Below are 22,180 nucleotides of genomic sequence, written 5' to 3' on the forward strand. Positions count from 1 at the left end.
TAGACCTATATCCGTCGGTTCTTAATTCCCCTACCCCAAGTAAAAAACCCTATCCATTCCCCTCATGATTTTATACATTGCTTTCAGAGCATCCCTAAATCTCCTGCCCTCCATGAAATAAAGTTCTAGCCTGCTCAACCTCTCCCTATAGCTCAGTCCTTCAAGTCCTGGCAACGTCCCGGTGTAAATCTTTCATGCACTCTTTCCAGCTTAATGTCATCCTTCCTGCAGCAAGATGACCAAAACTGAACACAGTACTCCAAATGTTACCTCACCAATGTCATGTACAATTGTAACGTAACATCCCAACTTCTATACTCTGTGCCCTGTGATGAAGACCAATGTACAAAAAGCCTTCTTTACCACCCTCTCCTCACTGTCATGCCACTTTCAGGTAACTGTATCTGTATCCCTAAATCCCTCTGTTCCACACCAGTCCCCAGAACCCCATCATCTACGTCAAATATTTGAATTAACTAATCCATTTTCATTGGAATATTACTAATAAGCTGTCAATTATTTATCTTGTAGCGGCCTGGACGAGGTCAGGAAAAGGCCAGATGCCAGGCAGGTTCAAACATTAGTCTTTTAATCCTTACAGCGAGAGTACACCACACACACACACCGAGAACACAAACCCAGGGACGTCTGGAAACCCCATGGCAGTCCCTCAATCGGCGAGGGGGATGAACAAAGGAATGGCCTATCCCCCAGGGACCGCCACAATCTTTCATTTCTTTGGATTCATATTACAAGAAAAAAACAGAACTTGCAATTATTTTTGACAAATAGTAAATCATATTAATTTTCTCTGGCAAAAATCCTCATTATTCTAAAGACCAGGAAAGATTACATACCTATCATCACATTTTGGCGACAGAAAAATTATTTCCTTTATCAATAAATAGTTTCATTTTAAAATAAATTGCAATAATTTGCAAAATTAGGTTATCACACAAGAACACGTGTTCTGATAAATTGTGTAGAAAGGAACTGCAATTCTAATCAATTGTTGTTCCCCCCCACCCCCCCCCACCCCCCCCCCCCCCCCCCCCCCCCCCCCCCCCCCCCCCCCCCCGATCTTTGGAAAGGCTCTACAATATATAACACAAAAGGAATTCCAAATAAAACAAGAAAGTTAAAGGCATCACAGTAAATCTGCAGTCACAACAATCATGTTTGCAAGGGTGTCTGTGAAATCCATTGTGAGAATCCTTGTTATCATTTTCCTATAATAACAAGTACATTCCACTGTTCTGGAAGGGCACAACCCTTAATGGGGTGGATGTCCAATAGGAATTAGTTTGTTAGTCTCAGTAGATTTGCAGTGAATTGTCACGGGCACACACAGTATTAATGTTAAGCAACGTAATACTCGGTAGCAATGGGTCAATATATCACAATGGAAATATTAGCACTTTATTGATGCAAGGTTAAAACTCAGAAAGAAGGGGAACATTGTTCTTCTGATCAGAGGTTTCTCGTGGGGTTTCAGCTTGGATGAAAGATAGAGCTTGCTGCAATTGAATACTTGCAATAGAGCTGTGGCCCGATTTAATTGAATTCGCAAATTAACTTTACATGGTTTGTATTAAGCACAATGTAGACATACTGTTGTCAGCTGAGAATCATAAAATTCTGCCTGTACAGAACATGATGCCAGGACAAACTCTTATCTGCCTGCACATAATTCACATCCCTCCATTCCCTGCATATCCATGTGCTTAATGCAAAGCCTCTTAAATGCCACTGTCATCTCTGCATTTGATATTTCCATCCTGGGAAAAAGGTTCTGACTGGCTACTTTATTCATGCTTCTCACCATTTTATAAGCCTTTATCAGATCTCCACTCAACCTCTGGCATTCCAGAGAAAATAATTCAAATCTGTCCAACTTCTCCTTGTAGCTAATACCCTCCAATCCAGGCAGCAATCTGGTAAAGCTCCTCTGCACCTTTTCTAAAGCCTGCACATCCTTCCTGTATTGGGGTGATCAGAAGTGCACACAATACTCCAAATGAGGCAAAGCTGCATCATGACCTCCTGACTCTTATATCAATGCCCTGACCTATGGGACCAAGCATACCATATGTCTTATTTACCATTGCATCTACTTGTGTTGATGCTTTCAGGGAGTTATGCACTTGCACCACAAGATCCCTCTGAACATCAATGTTATTAAGGGTCTTGACATTAATTGTCTAGTTTTCCCATACATTTGAACTCCCAAAGTGCAGCACCTCACACTTGGATTAAACTTCTATTTTATCTCTCTCCATTTCTGTGGCTGACCTATATCCCGCTGTATAATTTGGCAGCCTTCCTCACAGTCTATGACTCAGCAATCTAGTGTGATCTGCATACTTACAAACCAATTAATTTATGTTTATATCCAAGTAATGTGTGTATATATCGCAAACAGAGCTCCTAGCACAGATCCCTGTGGAACTCCATTGGTCACAGACCAGCTTGAATATTGTCCTTCCACCACAGCCCTCTTGTGTTTTATCAGTAATCCAGTTAGGAAGCCATATAATCAAGTTACTGTTAACCCTGTGCTTCTGAATCTTCTGAAACAGCCTACTATGGGGCACTTTATCACATGCCTTACTAAAATGCATGGAGACAGCATCCACTGTCCCTACCCCTCATTGTTCCCCTTCATCACCTTTTCAAAAAACGTAATTGTTAATAAGACATGATCTGCCATGTAAAAGGCCATGCTAAATGTCCCTGATTAACCCATTCCCTTCCAAATTGGAGTAATTCCTATCACAAAGAATCCTCTCCAATAGCGTTCCTACCACTGCCATGAGGCTCGCCAACCTACAGTTCCCTGGATCCTCTCAACTTCCCTCATATTAATATTTACAATTTGTTAACACGAGGAGTCGCAATGCTCAGATGAATTGTTGGCCACCAAAATCAAACGCTTCACCAGGAGAGATGCTGAGAATCTGCAAGCGTTTTGCCTTGGCCATTTGCAGAAACTGTAAAGATGCTGAAAATTGACTTCTTACAAAAACAGTCCATGATCATTTGAAACATTTTAACGCTGTTTGCTTTGGGAGGAAAGGAAAGGAAAGGAAATATAGAGAAACAGCAGCTTTTACATCCCTACATCTCAAAACACTTATATCCCCCAAATTATTTTTTGAAGTATAGTCACAGATGTAATTTTGTACCCTGCCAGCTGCCAGAGAAGCTGCCTGTCCTGCTGAGTTGCTCCAGCATTTTGTGTCTATCTTTTATGTAGACCAGCATCTGCAGTTCCTTCCTACACATCCCACAAATACATATTCAATTATATCCTGGTAATGATTAAAAGATAAATATTGGTCAGGAACCTTTTCACAGAGATAACCTTTTCACAGTTGCATAGAAACTAATATATCTTCCAGTTAAGTAATCAAAGCTTCAATGTCATGTTTTTATGAAAAGACTATAGCTTTAACAGCGCAATGAACTCAAGTATCAACCTGGATTTTTTGTGCTCTATTCCCTGGAGAAGGACTTACACAAGGGCCCTTCTGATTAACCATTGGAAAAAGACACCATCAATATTATTATACGAACTATTTGACTACCAGAAGCATTTTTCTTTTGTCAAACATTGTCACATGTATATGTAAGATAGACACAAATTGCTGGAGTAACTCAGTGGGACAGGCAGCATCTTGGGATAGAAGGAATGGGTGATGTTTCGGGTCCAGACCCTTCTATGGACAAGAAGGGTCTCGATCCGAAACATCCATTAATTCTATCCTGCGATGCTGCCTGTCCCGCTGAGTTACTCCAGCATTCTGAGTCTATTTTGGTGTAAACCAGCATCTGCAGTTCCTTCCTACACATTCCCATGTGTGCTGTATGTGATTAGAACATATTTCTAAGAAGCATGGAGCAAACATGGAACATAAAATAGGAAGATTGAAACTTTGGTCTTAAGGTCTTATGCCACAGAATACCTATGACTCTGAAAGTTTCATGGTAACCATAGGGTGCAATAAGTTGAGGAGATGTTTGATTTTTAAAAGAGGATTGTTCCATAAAAATGTTTTTCAATTATGACCTGTAAATGGATGAAGCTAGGAGGTGACTTTGAAGAAGGGTTCACATGCATGACCAGTTTAACCAGATTAAGATTGCATAAATGAGCCAAAAGAACTTCAGTAATCTTCCGCTCACTGAGCTATAATTGGCGCCAATGGCATTAGCTGTGGATTGTTGCTCTTTTACAGTCTATTTACTACGTAGTCATATGATAACTGAAAGGATTGAGTTCTTCTTTCTGCTGTCACAATTAAAGTAGATAAGAGTAGCTGAACTGTTTTGCTACTTTGAAAGTAGAAACACTGCTTTGAGTATTGAAAAGGTTGCAGTAGGAAAACTCAGCTTAAAAGTGCAGGAAAGAGAGAATGAGAAAAATATTTTAAAACTTCATCTGCTTATAAAGTTCATCGATCACTTGTATTTTCAATTTGATGTGAATCACCTCAGTAATAACCAAGGGAGGGGAAACCAGAAAGTTTCCCAAAATCCATATCAGTTTTATTTTGTTTGCGATTGTCCAAAAGGCTCCATGTTTAATGTGGACTAAGTTAAACATGTCTCTTAAAATAATGTCATGACCAAATTCAATAAGATTTAGGAAGGTCTGACAATTAGATTTATGAGATTTAATCTTAAATTGTTGAAATACTATATAGACCTAGAAAGGATAACTTTAGCAATAGAAACTTTATCTAAGTTGTTTGATCTATGTAGAGCGTCAAATTGAGAGTTTTATATAAATATGATTTGATCTGTCTTCTTGGACCCTGTCATGTAGCTTACACAATAGCTGCCTGAATCATGAGTGATTTGACTCCCACATCATTCTCAATCCCAAGTGTGCATTCCTGTTTGGCTCAATGACAGACTTATGCAAAATAAATCCTCCTCGATTCTAGGAATATGCTCATTAGAAATATTTGGTGTTTAGTTCATTTTTAAATTGCAATCTTTATATATTTTTTAGTGGTTAGCTCTATTGATGCAGAAACCATTGTTCCATCAGGTAATCGACACTTTACAAGCTCACCCAAAATATCTGCAAACACCGAATACTTCTCAACCCATGTAGTTTGGAAAGGGAGGTTCTGAATGATTTAACTACTGTAGTTGCTCAGAAAATGAAATTTCACAACACCTGAGAAACATCTGTGCGACTTTTATTTTGCAAAGTGGATGGAAATAGATCTCAGATCCTTTTTCCAAACACTCCAAATATGAATTGGGTCATAGTGCAAACTGCAAACACCCATGATATAAACTTCAATGGCTTCTTCTTTTATATTTCATCCATATTTACATGCCTTTAATGATGGTTTATGCATATGGACAGGCTCTTTCTATTTTCATTTCCAATACACTGCGTTTGGGATTTGCAATTAGGTACACTTAAATACATTTAGTTCATTCTTGGGATTTAGCTCTGCCAATAAGGCCAATTCTTGCTGCCATCCCTAATTGCCCTTGAGTATTGGAGAGTCAGCACCTGAAATAGACACAAAAAGCTGGTGTTACTCAGCGGATCGCGCAGCTTCTCTGGAGAAAAGGAATAGGTGACATTTTGGGTCGAGACCCTTCTTCAGGCTGAGAGTGGGGGGAAACGGAAACAAAAGATATAGAAGGTAAATAGAACAAATGAATGAAAGATATATAAAAACATCCAGTTAAAAGCTTTTTGGTGCATGCTATTCAGTCAGACAATTTAACTCAGCATTCAGGTTTAGATTCAAATATAGACAAAGTGCTGGAGTAACTCTGCAGGTCAGACAGCATCTCTGAAGAAAAAGGATGGATGACTTTTTTGGGTCTGGTACCGACCTAAAATGTTACCCATCCTTTTCTTCCAGAGATGCTGCCAGAGTTACTCCAGCACTTTGTATCTATCTTTGGTATAAACCAGCATCTGCAGTTCCTTGATTCGACAGGTTTAGGCCCACCTAATTATTTTTTTTCACTTTGCCCAAATGGATTGCAAAGAGTTTATTATAGTTTTACCTATTTGAGTTTCAAAGTTTCCATTTGCTTGCAGACAACATGGTTAAAGTAAGCAGCTAATCACAATCTCCTCCTTGGCAACAATTCTTGACAACAATTACTAACCTGGCCTTATATGGTCATATCCAAGGGATAAATATTACATGTTTTAAAGTTATAAATCATTCCATTTCCTTCCTATTAGCTGGCTAGTGAAATCCGATCAGAAATGGAATTAGACTGTTAAATATAATAAAGTAAATATTATAGTAATAAATAGGTTCTGACTGCCCCACTAGTTGCATTTTCACCACAATGCACACACACTGCAATTCTGCAAATTAATAAACTGCAGCTGCTGGAAATCAGAGATAAAAATTAAAATTCTGGAAATACTCAGCAGTATCAGTGGAAAGAGAAACAGTTCATATTGTAGGTCAAAGACCCTTAAGCAGAACCAAAATTTTACAGTGTATCTGTGTGCATTCCTTTGTCTATTTTTAAGTAGAAAAATGTAAATACAGTGACACAGCTGGTAGAGCCACTGTCTATTAGCTCGAGAGACCGGGATTTGATCCTGGCCTCAGGTGCTGTCTGTGTGGAGTTTGCATGTTCTACATGTGATCGCATGGATTTCCTCCGGGTGCTCCAGTTTCCTCCCAGATCCCAAAGACAGGTAGGTCAGTAGGGTAATTGGCCATTGTAAATTGCCACTGGTGTCTAGGGAGTGGATGAGAAAGTGGGATAACATAGAATTAGCATGAACGGGTGATCCATCGATGGTTGGCATGGACTCGGTGGACAGAAGGGCCTGTTCCCATCCTGTATGTTTCATACAATCAATCAATCAAAATTAAACTAAATAAAGAAAATACTTGTGTTCAAGAAGGAACTGCAGATGCTGGAAGATCGAAGGTACACAAAAATGCTGAAGAAACTCAGTGGGTGCAGCAGCATCTATGGAGCGAAGGAAATAGGTGAAGTTTCAGTCTGAAGAAGGGTTTCGGCCCGAAACGTCACCTATTTCCTTCACTCCATAGATGCTGCTGCACCCGCTGAGTTTCTCCAGCATTTTAGTGTACCTAAAGAAAATACTTACATTGCCAAGAAATCAAACTAAGTAAATAACATGACTTAGTTAACAAATTTGAAATAGTGATAATATTTGAGCATAATTTGTTTCTCTGAATGTTGAGTTACAGTCTGATGTAAAAACCTGCTTATATTGAGTTAAATACTAAGAGCAATTTTCTTCAATCATATGTAAATCCAAATAGTTTTTAAGGTCACACAGCAGTGAGATCATGAGACCAATACAAATCAAAGCAATTGTTAAAATAATCATGTCAGCTTAAGACACTTCTCTTAAAATTATCCTCTACGGGTAAATTTGGTAACACACAGTTAAAAATAATACATTTTAATCTTTAGCAAATTTATAGACAATTGGTTCTGTGAAAAAACATATAATCTTTAAGTAATATGTCGCTGTTTGTATTTATGTGAAGTGGGAACAATTTAAACAACCATAATTTAGTGCCAAGAAAGATTTTGACTTTAACAATTCGGAGATCAAGTCAATATAATTTTATTCCACATCTCTGATCATTCTTATATTTATCTTTATTCTATTCAGAAATGTCGACTGAAATCACTTTCCCACCAGTAAGAGGATTACTATGTTATGTTTCATATTGAATTATGGTCTAGTAAATCTGAACTATGGAAGATTAAATAGTGTTACAGTCCATGTAGAAAATTGATGCAGTGATTTTCCCTTATAGAAACGTTTATTCTGAAGAAGAATTATGCTGGGAAAGGAGATATTAATTTTGTGAGAAAGGACTGATCTGTACATTGTAAGCTAAATTGTGGAATTGTTATGAAATTAGGACATCTAGTTTGATCCAACTCTTTATCTTGTTCCCCTATTATTTCTCCAAAACTGTACAAATTATTTCCCTCAAGTGTCTATCCAGTTTGTTTTTAAAAGCCTTGATTAACTTTTTATCCGTCCGCAATGCAGACAGTGAATCTCAAATTCTATGTTACCTGCCCCACTCCCACAGCCCATGTACAGTATCTCTTGGTGTTCGGACTTAAATGAGAACTAAATATGTGACCATTTCTGTGTGTTTCTATTTGCATTGCTTTATATGACATTTTACCTGAATTAATCTACTCCTAAAGTTAGTTTGTCTGGCAATGATAAAGTATATTGTTGGGTCATTTTATACTTTTGGAAGTTATGACTATGGATAGGAACCATTTATGAGCAATCGTCAAAATGCTTTTTTTTCCAACATCAGATGCAGTCCCAAGTCTAGCATAGACTCAAAACAGTGATGCCCCGTCACTAACCACTTTTTGCATGGATATGCTTTGATCCTTGACTTATGAAGGTCTCAGGTTGAAGACTCTTGTCCCATTACTATTGGAAAAGTAGAGAGGAGCATTGTGCTTCCCATTATATTATAGAAATGTAACTTTCTCCTGGAAGAATTGCACCAGGAAGAACCTGGTCCAGTTTCCCAATGGGCACCATTGAGCTAAAGTAGTTACAAAACTATTTCCATCCATATTTTTCAAGTAGAAATGAGTAAAGCATGTATCCTATTCTTCCTATGATCTGTTTCGAGTTTTGTCACAGTCTTTAATGCGATCAAATTTTGGAAATAATTTTAATAATGCATTCCAACATCATATTATTTACAATATAATTATACTTTTTCAATGACCATTAGGGGTGTTTGAAAAGATAACCTCATAAATGCTCCAGCAAATTATCAAATTAACTATTATTAAATTATGGTTGAATTATTGCCACTTCCTTCACACTAATGTTAATCTTTATGGATATGATATAAAAATGAAAACACAATTGAACTTAGATACATCAAAGACTAAGTTCACACAGTTCTAAATTCACTATATAATTTTCAACTATAGAAGTTGCGTCTATAGTGTTTAGGAAATTAAAGTTTGGGCCTATGTTATTAACCTTGAGGAATTTCCCATTTTGACCTTAACAGCTGTGTTTTGAGAACTCAATGGTATTTGCTGTGGGTGTCACTGTAAATGAATTTCCACTTTGCACTAATGGCTTCCAGTGTCAACAAATTCTTATAATTGGCTTTTCACACTCACGTTCAATGACCCACGCCATCCTGGCCACACACTCATCTCACCATTGCCATCAGGACGAAGGTACAGGAGCCTGAAAACTGTAACGTCCTTCGAGCCAGCACTGCCATTTGATATGATCATAGCTGATCATCCAGAATCAGTACCCTGTTCCTGCTTTCTCCCTATATCCCTTGATTCTGTTAGCCCTAAGAGCTATATCTAACTCTCTCTTGAATACACACAGTGAATTGGCCTCCACTGCCTTCTTTTGCAGAGAATTCCACAAATTCACAACTCTGGCTGAAAATGTTTTTTCCTCATCTCAGCCCTAAATGACCTACCCCTTATTCTTGAACTGTGACCCCTGGTTCTGGACTCCCACAACATGGGGAACATTTTTCCTGCATCTAACCTATCCAATACCTTAAGAACCCTCTCATCCTTCTAAATTCCAGTGAATATAAGCCCAGTCAATCCATTCTTTCATCAGTATGTCAGTCCCGCCATCCCGGGAATTAACCTGGTGAACCTACGCTGCACTCACTCAATAGCAAGAATTTCCTTCCTCAAATTAGGAGACCAAAACTGCACATAATACTCCATGTGTACAACTCCAGGCCCTGAACAACTGCAGTGGGACCTCCTTGCTCCGATACTCAATCCTCTCACTATGAAGGCCAACATGCCATTTACTTTCTTCACTGCCCACCCAACCTGCATGCTTACTTTCAGTGACTGATGTATAAGGACACTTAGATCATGTTGCACCTCCCCTTTTCCTAATCTGACACCATTCAGACAATAATCTGCCTTCTTTTTCTTGCCAGCAAAGTGGGTAACCTCACATTTTTCCACATTGTACTGCTTCTGCCATGCATCTGCCCATTCACCCAACCTATCCACCCTGCAGCCTCATGGCATCCTCCTCGCTGCTCACACTGCCACCCAGCTTTGTGTCATCCGCAAACTTGGAGATGTTACATTCCTTCGTCTAAATTGTTAGACAAATTTGCAGACAAATAGGATTGGGTTCATGGTCAGCACAGACATGGAGGGCTGAAGGTCCTGTTCCTGTTCTGTGATGTTCCATGTTTCTCTGTAGGTTTCATAAATTGATTTTTAATTTAGAAATCCATGACAGTTTTGCTTTGCACAAATATGACTTTAGACTTTAAACTTTAGATTTTAGAGATGCGGCATAGAAACAGGCCCTTCAGCCCTCCAAGTCCACGCTGACCAATGATTACCCCCGTACACTAGCACTATCCTACACACCAGGGACAACGTACAATATTACGGAAGCCAATTAACTTACAACTTGTACGTCTTTGGAGTGTTCATGCTTGGATATTATTTTCATTATGATTGCCAATTTAGGTTGCAGAGTTTTAATCTCATTCATATGGTTTATTGAAATTACTAAACATAGTTATCTTATAATCATATTATGGAAGGACAGCACCTTAATAATTTCCAGCAGATTTATGTAAATTGACTGTGAATTGATATAATAGGCCTGCTCAACCACTTCACAGAACACTTTAATCCCCCCTGCCACAGCAGCCAAGAATTTACTTTTGTCTGCTGCGCAAGATCGTAATTTAAAGCGGAGATTAGAGACAGGGCAAAGTTGAGCCCAATGTTAGAGAAACCTAGCCCTGTGTTTGTTTTTGAGTAGAATGTTCACCAGACCACAAAATCAAGCAGTGTCTGTTCTGCCAAATTTTCAGTCCATCACAACTTTTCGGTTAGAAACTGATTCTCAAAGTAACACTCAAATTCAAAAGAAAGGCTTGCAGGACACAGTTCCACGCCATAGTCAGGGTGCAAACTAAAATACAAACAAAGAACTGCACATGCTGGGAAATACACAAAAGGACACAAAGTGCTGGAGTAACTCAGAGGTCAGGCAGCACCTCGGGAGAACTCTGAAGACAGGTTTCAACCCAAAACCTCACATATCCATGTTCTCCAGAGATGCAGCCTGACTTGCTGAGTTACTCCAGTATTTTGTGTAATATTTTGTAAATCAAAGTGTCTGGGTGGATTTTCCTCCAGTCTTGTTTATCCCTTATGTGATCTGCCATAAAATCACTCAGCAAAGGTATGAGTCCTTCAGTCTACTGAGTCCAGGCAGACTATCAAGCACTCCTTAATCCTGCACTAATAAAATTCTGCACACATTCACCTTCTCTCTTCCCACCCACCCAGCTTCTTGCACTCACCTAAACACCCTCGGTAATTTACAATAGACAGTTAACTGACCAACCTGCACATCTTTGGGATGTGGAACGAAAGCAGAATATACCGGAGAGAACCCATGTGATAGATTTAGATTTATTATGATCGTGTATATAGGGGAACAGTGAGGAGCTTTGTATCGAATGCTATCATAAGGTCATAAGGTCATAAGTGATAGGAGCAGAATTAGGCCATTCGGCCCATCAAGTCTACTCCACCATTCAATCAGGGCTAATCTATCTTTCCCTCCTAACCCCATTCTCCTGCCTAGTCCCCATATCTACTAGAGGGGTGAACACGCTGGATCATGTTTACACCAATATCAAGCACGCGTATAGAGCCATCCCCCTCCCCCAACTCGGCCAGTCAGACCATCTCTCCCTCCTGCTCTCTCCAGCCTACACCCCCCTCAGACGCAGTGCCAGGCCCACCATAAGATCTGTTACAACCTGGCCTGAAAATGCACTCTCCAATCTACAGGACTGCTTTACCCAGACAAACTGGGACATATTCGAACACCAGGACCTGGAAACTCTCACAGAATCGGTGCTGGACTATATCAAGTTCTGCATCGGAAATGTGACTGTAGACAAAAACATACGGGTTTTCCCAAACCAGAAACCCTGGATGTCCAGTCAGGTCCGCACACTCCTCAGAGCCCGCGATGCTGCCTTCAGGTCAGGTGACAGAGCTCTGTACAGGGCTGCTCGAGCCGACCTGAAAAGTGGTATTAAAAAGGCCAAGGCGGATCACAAGAGGAGCATAGAGTCCCACTTGTCCAGCAATAATACACGGGAGGTATGGCGGGGCATACAAGACATTACCAACTACAGAGGCTGTGCCACAAAGTCAGAAGACCTGAGTGCGCCGCTGGCAGAAAAGCTAAATTGCTTCTTCTCCCGCTTTGAAACATCACAACAGCAGCACTCACCTGCTACAGCCCTGTTCCCACCCTCACCTGGCTCCTGCACTACCCCACTCACTGTCGGGGAACACGATGTCAGACGGGTGCTCCTGGCAGTGAACCCCAAGAAGGCTACCGGCCCAGATGGAGTCCCTGGTAAGGTGCTCAAAGCGTGCGCCCACCAGCTCACTGCCATCTTCACCAGAATTTTCAATCTCTCCCTGGCCCAGGCAGTTATTCCGTCCTGCCTAAAATCAGCCACAATCGTCCCTGTGCCGAAGAAGTCTCCCATCACCAGCCTTAATGACTACCGTCCTGTTGCCCTCACTCCGGTAATCACGAAGTGCTTCGAGAGATTGGTCCTCCAGCACATCAAGGACTATCTACCACCAGACTTCGACCCCCACCAATTCGCTTATCGCCAAAACAGATCCACAGAAGACGCCATCACCGTAGCTCTCCACTCTGTGCCGAGCCATCTGGAGCAGGGGCAGAGCTACGTCCGGATGCTCTTTGTGGATTTTAGTTCAGCCTTTAACACAATCATCCCGGACATCCTCATTGGTAAACTGGTCACTCTCGGCCTCCCCACTGTCACATGTGCCTGGATTAATGATTTCCTCACAAACCGGCCCCAGACTGTGAGACTTGGCCCCCACCTCTCCTCCACTCGCAGGTTGAGTACCGGTTCCCCACAGGGCTGTGTGCTAAGCCCCCTCTTATACTGTCTCTACACCTACGACTGTAGTCCGGCCCACAACAACAACCGCATCGTCAAATTTGCTGACGACACTACTGTGGTCGGACTTATTTCAAAGGGAGACGAGGCAGCCTACAGAGAGGAAGTCCTGAAGTTGACAACCTGGTGCTCAGAAAACAATCTGGCTCTGAACACCAGGAAAACAAAAGAGCTCATTGTCGACTTCAGGAGGCACAGCACCGACTTAGTCCCCCTACACATTAACGGCGAGTGTGTGGAGAGGGTCAACACCTTCCGGTTTCTCGGCGTCCATATCGCGGCTGACATCTCCTGGACGGACAACACGACAGCGGTCATCAAGAAGGCTCAGCAGCGGCTGCACTTCCTGAGGGTCCTCAGGAAGCACAATCTGGACTCTAACCTGCTGCTGACCTTCTACCGCTCGTCCATCGAGAGCCTGCTGACATACTGCATTACAGCATGGTATGGCAGCTGCACCATGGCAGACAGGGAGAGGCTTCAGAGGGTAACCAGGACAGCGCAGAGGATCATTGGTTGCCCTCTCCCCTCCCTGATGGACATCTACACCTCCCGCTGCCTTAGCAGGGCAAAGAAGATCACCAAAGACAGCTCCCATCCTGCGTTTGGACTGTTCGACCTGCTGCCCTCTGGAAGGCGCTATAGGTGCATCAAATCCAGGACAAACAGACTCAGGAATAGCTGCTTCCCGAGAATTATATCTACCATAAATTCAAATCCACACATGCACTGACTACACCGCCCAACACGGACTTCCATCTGTATATATGTATATATGTATGTAGCGCCGTAGAATTTGTGCACCTATTCCCCCCCCCCCCCATCTCCCTTCTGTTTTGTTTTTCTGTTTCTTGTTTTTTGTGTAAAATTGTATGTATGCACTGAGTACGAGCAGCTTTCAGTTTCACTGTACATGTATAGTGACAATAAATGGCATATCTATCTATATCCCCTGACACCTGTGCTAATCAAATAATCTAATCAGACCAGGATCATTTATGGATGAGCAGAAATTGTTGGTCATGCCAGTGAATTCACCACCATGTGAATAAGTAAACTTAAAAACAAAACACACTGGCATGCAAAAAATCCCATCATTATCGAGTTTAACATCATTTTTAAAGGTGGAAGTAGCCATACACAATGTTCTTATTGACACAATTGTAAAACAAAATGCCATCCATTTCTTATCTGTTTGGTGATAACAATGTGCCACAATTTCATATCATGTCCATGCATGGAAGTTATAGCTAACTCAAAAATACATATTAAATTCCATTCTGTTGAGATTACAGAGCCTGACAAGAAGGCACATCCCAGTTAGGTCTATAAAAGGAATAAACACTTTTCATTTGAACCTCTCTACCAGTTAATAGTTCAGCAGCAGCTAGCCTATCTGCAATGCCTTTGAAATAGTTTCCACAGGATATGTTAAGTAAACTATCGGCAAATCGGGGTAAACTTGTACTATTCTCCTAAAGTTAATGGATTGTTATTAACAACCTGGGTAGGGAAGAACTGCAGATGCTGGTTTAAATCGAAGAAAGACACAAAATGCTGGAGTAACAGCGGGACAGGCAGCATCTTTGGAGAGAAAGAATGGGTGACATTTCGGGTCAAGATCTTTCTTCAGACGAGTCAGGGGAAAGGAAAACGAGAGATATAGACGGTGATGATGCAAAGAGATAGAAAACATAGAAAACAAAGAAAATAGGTGCAGGAGGAGGCCATTTGGCCATTCGAGCCTGCACCGCCATTCATTGTGACCATGGCTGATCATCCACAATCAGTAGCCCGTGCCTGCCTTCTCCACATATCGCTTAATTCCGCTAACCCCAAGAGTTCTATCTAACTCTCTTTTAAATTCATCCAGTGATGAATTCATCCAGTCTCTGCTGCTTTCTTTTGCAGAGAATCCCAGTTTTAAATGGCCACCCCTTTATTCTTAGACTGTGGCCCCTGGTTCTGGACTCCCCCATCATTGGGAACATTTTTCCGGCATCTAGCTTGTCCAGTCCTTTTATAATTGTATACATTTCTATAAGATTCCCTTTCATCCTTCTAAATCCCAGTGAACTGTTTAATTCAGGATATTAAGACCTGCATTGTGTTTTTATTTAGGTGCGAAGATTTTTAAAAAGGCATCCAGGAAGAGAATGATCTTTTCCACCAGTAAGTGTTCAGAACACAATTTCTTGGTAATGTGAATACAGCACTTAAGTGATCTGGAGTGTGGCGGTGCCTAACGGCAGCGGCTCGACTGCAGTTTGTCTGTCTTCTTTTTATTTTTGTCTCGTTAAATGTATGTTTTTGATTCAAGTTTTTATGAGTTTTTAGCAGTGTATATGTGGGGGGTGGGGGAAACCGTTTAACCTCTTCCCTGTACGGGGACCCGACTTGTTCCCTGTCGGGTCTCCAATGTCATTGAGCCGGCGGCGGCCACCAACCGGAACCAACCTGAGGGCTCCAGTCGCGGAGCCTGCGGACTTGCCATCGCGGAGCTGGCCGACTTTGTAACGGGAAGAGCTGTGGTCGCGAGCGGCTGTGACCCGATTTCGGAGCTTCGGAGGCCCCGGCCGCAGTCCCGGTGGACAGGAACATCGGGAGCTCGCAGGTCCCTGGTGGGAGACCGCTTTTCGGGGCAACGGCAACTTCTCCCACTGGAATCGCGGGGTTTAAATGACTCGGAGCGGGGCCTAACATCGCCCAGCGTGGACTTACCATCGTCCGCCGGGAACTTTAACATTGGGAGCCCCAGTCGCCTCGACACTGCAGTTGGACTGCTGGACTGCAGGAGAAGAACAAAGGGAAGAGATAAGACTTTTGCCTTCCATCACAGTGAGGAGGTGTTGGACATTCACTGTGATGGATGTTTGTGTAAATTGTGTTAAGTGTGGCTCTTGTTTTTTTTTTGTAATGTTAAGACTGTAGGAATTAAATTTAATTCAAACCAAGCTGTTTGAATGACAATAAAAGGCATTCTAATTCTAATTCTAAGTCTTTCAGTTTAGTTTAGTTTAGCTTAGTTTAGTTTAGTTTAGTTTAAAGATATAGCACGGAAAGAGATACAGCATGGCCCACCGAGTCCGCGATAACCAGGGATAATCCTGTGCACTCGCACTATCTAACACACTAGGGACAAATTACAATTTACAGAAGCCAATTAACCTACAAACCTGTACATCTTCGGAGTGTGGGAGGAAACCAGAGCACCCGGAGAAAACCCACTAGGTCACCGGGAGAACGTACAGACAGCACCCGTAGCCAGGATAGAACTTAGGTCTCTGGCACTGTAAAGCAGCACATCTACCGCTGTGTCAATGTGCTGCCCAGATTGGGACCACTTAAGCCCTTTGTGATGAGTTTCCTCTAGGTCATAGACTTATAGAGACATGGAGTTGTACAACACAGAAACAGGCCCTTCAGCCAACCACATCCATGCCTATGTACACAACGCAAAGATAAACACCTTGAGGTTTGCAATGCTTGGGAATCATTGAAACTCTCCAGCCAGTCAGCTTCACTTGGACCTTGCTAGAAACAAGCAGGTAAAGCAAGGAAAGGATTTGAACCTCTTCCTGGCTTCCCCATAAATGATCATTCCCCTGAAATGCTAACTCTATTCTTTTCTCTGGCCTGATCACTGGCTTATTTCCCATATTTTATCGACTCCCTAACTCCAATCCTTCCCTCAACGAGTACATTTAATTTTGGTTCCAACATCATTCAGCCTCCCCACTCACATATGAAGGACTTAAAGTGTATTTTAGAGCCTTTCCACAAAATTGGCCTGGTGCTCACAGGATTTGGGCTGCTCTGAATAGATCTGATGGCTATGTTTGCAAACCAACCAAAAACATACACAAAGTAAGTAACCTTAATTGGACACTTTTCCACTAATGTGGGACAGACAGGATAAGCTGCCTCCAGCACACCAACAAAAAAGAGAGGATCTACTATCTGTCTCGTTGGAGACCCCTTGAACTATCTTTAATTGGTCTTGCTGGACTTTACGTCACACTAAACGTTATTCTCTTTATCATGTATCTGTACACTATAGATGGCTCGATTGTAATCAGATATACTCTTACCGCTGACTGGTTAGCATGCAATAAAAGTTTTTCTTGTCCCTCAGTACATGTAAACTAAACTTAACTAAACTAAACATTGCTGCAGAGGGCTCAGGTGATAATCAAAATGGTAGTGCTCCCTCAACAAGGCAGATGCACAGTGAGGTGGCTTGTGTGGTTTCAGGCATGCTTCAGTGAATGCAGAAAGGGAGCAAAAAACAGGAGCGTAACAACACTCCATATCAACACTCTTGCTGGAGGTTGCGTCAGGGTCAGGACATTAGGACAGGATAGTATGAACATTGACCTCTCTAATTTCAGGTAGTCCAAACTGTCTCCTCCCCTTCTCAGCTCTCCCTCAGCCTTCTGGCTCCTCCTCTTCCTTTCTTCTTCCTGCCCCCCCACCCCACCCTCACATCAATCTGAAGAAAGGTTACGGCCCGAAACGTTGCCTATTTCCTCTGCTCCATAGATGCTGCTGTACCCGCTGAGTTTCTCCAGCATTTTTGTCTACCTTCTGGTTCAGGCAGCAGCTTCTGCAGAGGCAAAGACTGAGACCACATGAAGTCGAGCTGCTTATAAGATCATTAGATTGTATGGCATAGGAGCAGAATCTGCACCACCATTCCATCTTGCCTAATATTTTTCCCTCTCAACTCCACCCTCCTGCCTTCTCACCATAAGCTTTGACATCCTTACTAGCCAAGAACCTATCAATCTCTGTTTTAAAAATATGCAATGACTTGGCCTCCACAGCCATCTGTGACAATGAATTCCGCAGATTCACCACCCTCTGGCTAAAGAAATTCCTTTCTAAAGGGATGTTCTTTTATTCTGAGACTGTGCCCTCTGGTCCTAGACTCTTCTACTAGTGGAAACATCCTCTCCACATCCACTCAATCCAAAACTTTCAATATTCCGGTAGGTTTCACTGTGATTCTGCCTAACTCCAGCAAGCACAGGCCCAGAGCTATCAAACTGCTTCAGTGCAGTCTCACCATAATCCAGCTACAGATTCGGTCTCTGCCAGCTGGGTTTAACTTGATACCCACACGGGGCAGAGGGATGCCACTCTTAAGCAGGTTAGGGATGCAATCTATCTGCAGCTCACAGACATCCAGAAGCAGAGGAGTGCTGCACGTGCACAGATAGCTCCCAGCACAAATGTAAAGATGTTGCATGTCAGCTGATTGCTTTCCTGCATTAGCAAGTTGTAGCCCTACAGGGAAATAGTGATGGCAAGTAGGAACATGCTTGTCATCGGCAGGAATTAGGGCATACCCCTCTTCCATCCCCCAATCACTCAATCACCTCTCCATTCCTGTTCACATTTCATAGTGAGCTGACTGAAGCTAGGAATCGATACAGCAAGAAGCAGGGGGTGATTGAGGGTCTGTCAGCCTGATTAGTTCCAAATCTGGAGCTTAAACAAAGGCTTACCATTCTGAGATCTCCCTCTGAAACAACCTGTTCATTTGACTTCCCCTTACTTTGTAACTTTAATACTTTCACTCGAACCAATGAGCAATATTTTATATGTAGGAAGGAACTGCAGATGCTGGTTTAAACCGAAGATCGATACAAAATGCTGGAGTAACTCAGGCAACATCAGTCTGAAGAAGGGTCTTGACCCAAAAGGTCACCCATTCCTTCTCTGCAGAGATGCTGCCTGTCCCGCTGAGTTACTCCAGCATTTTGTGTCTAAGCAATATTTTATAATTAAACAATAGGGATTACATGATGGAGAACCGCAGATGCTGTAATCTGGAGCAAAAAAGAAAACTGCTCGAGGAAAAGAGACACAAAGTGCTGGAGTAACTCAGTGGGTCAGGCAGCATCACTGGGGAACATGGATAGGTGACATTTTGGGACGGGACCATTCTTCAGACTGACCTGAAACCTCACCTTTCCATGTTCTCTAAGAATGTTGCCTGACCTGCTGAGTTACTCCAGCACTTTGTGTTTAAGAAGGAACTGCAGATGCTGGAAAATCGAAGGTAGACAAAAATGCTGGAGAGACTCAGCGGATGAGGCAGCATCTATGGAGCGAAGGAAATAGGCAACGTTTCGGGTCGAAAGAAGGGTTTCGCCCGCTGAGTTTCTCTAGCATTTAGTCTACCTCCAGCACTTTGTGTCCTTTTTTGTAAACTAGTATTTACAGCATTTTAGAATTGGAGACATTCCAAGCATTCACCCTCACTTTACTCAACGACCACCCTCCATTGGGAGGCAGGGAAGTGATAACAATCTCACTGTCTCTCTCTCTCTCTAGTCTGAGAAGCATGGGGTCAGACCTAGTTGACCAGGATCATCCATCTTCTTCATCTACTTATGTGCAACATGGTAACCTATCATTGGATGACATTAAATGTTATTTCTAAGTGCATATTGTCAATAATCATATTTATTTTGTTTACGGAAGAACCACAAAACTGGAAAAAGGCAAAAAAATATTAGAGGAATCCATACATTGATTTATTTGTGAAATAATTTATCTTCCAATCTATGAAATAACAGCATGAGGACACATTATGTTTTGCCCTATGCCGTTGTCTCTACACTAATTAACTTTGATGCATTTTAAATTGTTGGCTTAATATTATTTATTGATCACAATGTAACAGTGCATCCAACAAATGTTCTGGCATATAAACGGAATTAGATAGTATGGGGATACTGGATTCTCATTACTGCAGGCTTTCAAACACTTTAGCCTGTATGAACTAGTTAACACAAAATACCACAGTGTAGAAATCATTGAATTATTGACCCATCCACTGTTGAATTTGGCACATCAGCTTTTTCTTGCTTATTTATGACCAGGTTACAAACATGTTTTGAAACGTTTTGTTTAGTGACTATAGGTTCACTAGTGGGTCAGTAAAACCTTAGCTTGCAGAACAAAAGAAGCTATTGACACCTTACATCCCTAGTGGTTTGCATTTAATTTAAAAAACACAGCAACAATGAATGTAACCCTACAAAGTAATATAATTCATGTGAATAGTGGAAGCCTCCCTTCTTTGGCTCGGAACTTTGGCTTTTCATCTGAAAATCGTCCCATTATTTATCTCCTATAAACAACCAAAACAAAACCAGACACAAAAAATAACTGTATGCTGATTTGCATGAAATAACAAACTTTCCACCATATAGTTCATAGCAATCGAAGCTGTGTGTCTGATAGGTCAGGTTTGTTCTGGTTTAAGGGTTCTTCCTCCATACCCCGTGAATTCTTGCTTACTCTGCCTGCTTCATATCTTTTTGTTTTGTCCAGATCTGGTGCGGCACAGTGGTGCAGCAGTAAAGTTGCTGCCTTACAGCGCCAGGCATCCGGACTACGTGTGCGGTCTGTACGGAGTTTGTGCGTTCTCCCCGTGACCACGTGGGTTTTCTCTGGGTGCACCAGTCCCGTCCCACACGTGCAAAGATGTACAGGTTTGTAGGTCATATGGCTTCGGTAAAATTGTAAATTGCCCCTCGAATATGGGATAGTGCTAGGGTATGGGATGATTGCTGGACTGCAGGGACTCGGTGGCCAAAGAGGCTGTTTCCACGCTGTATCGCTAAAGTCTAAAAATCTCCAGCTATGTAAAGAAGACATGATTTTCCCATTCCCATGAGAAAGGATGAAAACAGAAATTAATAATTTGGAACATAGGATTATGATAGTGTGCGATATTCAATGGATTTTTGTATTTTATAATTATGGATTACAGATTCAAATATACTAATCTTCAATATTCAAATTGTTCTAAACGCAAATTTAGATCTGTTGGTTAGCGGGTAAATGTCTTCTGTGGAGAAGTACATTTAACTTGATCGTATTAAAAATAGTAAAATAATCAAGGGGCTTTAATAACTATTAATCAGCTCCATTCGTTAAAGATCCTTTGCATTTATAGATTCCTAAATGATTGCAAAGATGAATGGTGGAGTATATTAGATCCCAAAGAGCAAGTATAAATGAACAAATAAAAATTTATCAGTCCAAAATAAAGGACCATTGGTTTATTTTGCAAAAATTCGTAACATTTTATTTCATATTTAGTTATTTACTGGATATATTTCTCACAATTATGAAATATATTTCCAGCCAAAAACCCAGCCATCTCTTCATGTGGAACTGCACAACATGTACAGGTCCACCACCGAATTTCCATCAACTGGTGGTCCTGCACCTCCTTTAATCCAGACAACATTATGAGAGTGCATTTGAAATCTCCTCCGGAAATCGCCCAAAAATGTGGGGCTTAAGCCGGGTGATGCGGCTGATTTCAACCTCATCGGGTGTTCCGCGGCTAATTGGTGGGCTGAATTTTCCACCCTGCGGCCAGGGAACACGCCGCCAGAACCAGCAGAGCCGTTCTCATAGCCAACCGGAGGCCATCATCGCGAGCTGCTATCTCAGCCACTTGGCTGCCTAGGCGGAATGTACCGGTACTGTTCGACTTCTCTCAGAGGCCGTGACCTCTGTTGATCCTGCTAAATGGATAATCCAGGTAGGCTCTGGTAATGCAGGTAGGCCAAGGGTTCTGGGGAATCGGTGGTGGACCTGTACACTTAATACATTTCAATTTCAAGGATATGAAGTAATTTAGTCAAATATTTACATACTTAAACAAATGGATTTAATTCCAGGTGGAACTTCCAGCATTTTTGTTCAATGACAATGTTAACACATTTGCAGGGAAACCTTCCATTAAGTGGAGGGACAAGGAGAGGAACAGAATGAAGGGGCTTGAACTGCACATGAGGGAATGAGTCAAAGATAGAAACTGTTCTCAGGAGAATGGAGATCCACATGCGGTGACTACCACGATAATTATACATCATGTGTCACTTATAATCCATATAGCAATCTAGCTATAGTCAGGCATATAGTTCAACTTTTTCAGACTTCATTGTTATATCTTTGCACTAAAATGTTGTACCTTTTATCCTTTTTCTGTGCACTGTGGATGGCTTGATTATATTCAGGTATAGCTTTTTACTTGATTGGATAGCTCACAAATAATAGCTTTTCAATGTGCACGTGATAATAATCATCTGAACTAAACTAGCAGTCTTGGTGCT

The 22,180-nt window shown here is 41.7% G+C and overlaps 1 long non-coding RNA gene across 1 annotated transcript in view; it reads right to left on the reverse strand.

The window, feature by feature from the left end:
* Positions 1–3,825: 3,825 nt before the first annotated feature.
* LOC129706406 (uncharacterized) overlaps positions 3,826–22,180 on the reverse strand; it is a 53,805-nt gene continuing 35,450 nt past the window's right edge. The window contains exons 2-3 of the long non-coding RNA XR_008725052.1: positions 15,756–15,822; positions 3,826–5,536 (exon numbers count right to left, since the gene is read on the reverse strand). This is a non-coding gene — a long non-coding RNA (uncharacterized LOC129706406). The remainder of the gene's footprint in view (positions 5,537–15,755; positions 15,823–22,180) is intronic.

This window comes from Leucoraja erinacea, chromosome 19 (assembly GCF_028641065.1).
Source record: "Leucoraja erinacea ecotype New England chromosome 19, Leri_hhj_1, whole genome shotgun sequence".
Classification (NCBI taxonomy): Eukaryota; Metazoa; Chordata; class Chondrichthyes; order Rajiformes; family Rajidae; genus Leucoraja; species Leucoraja erinaceus.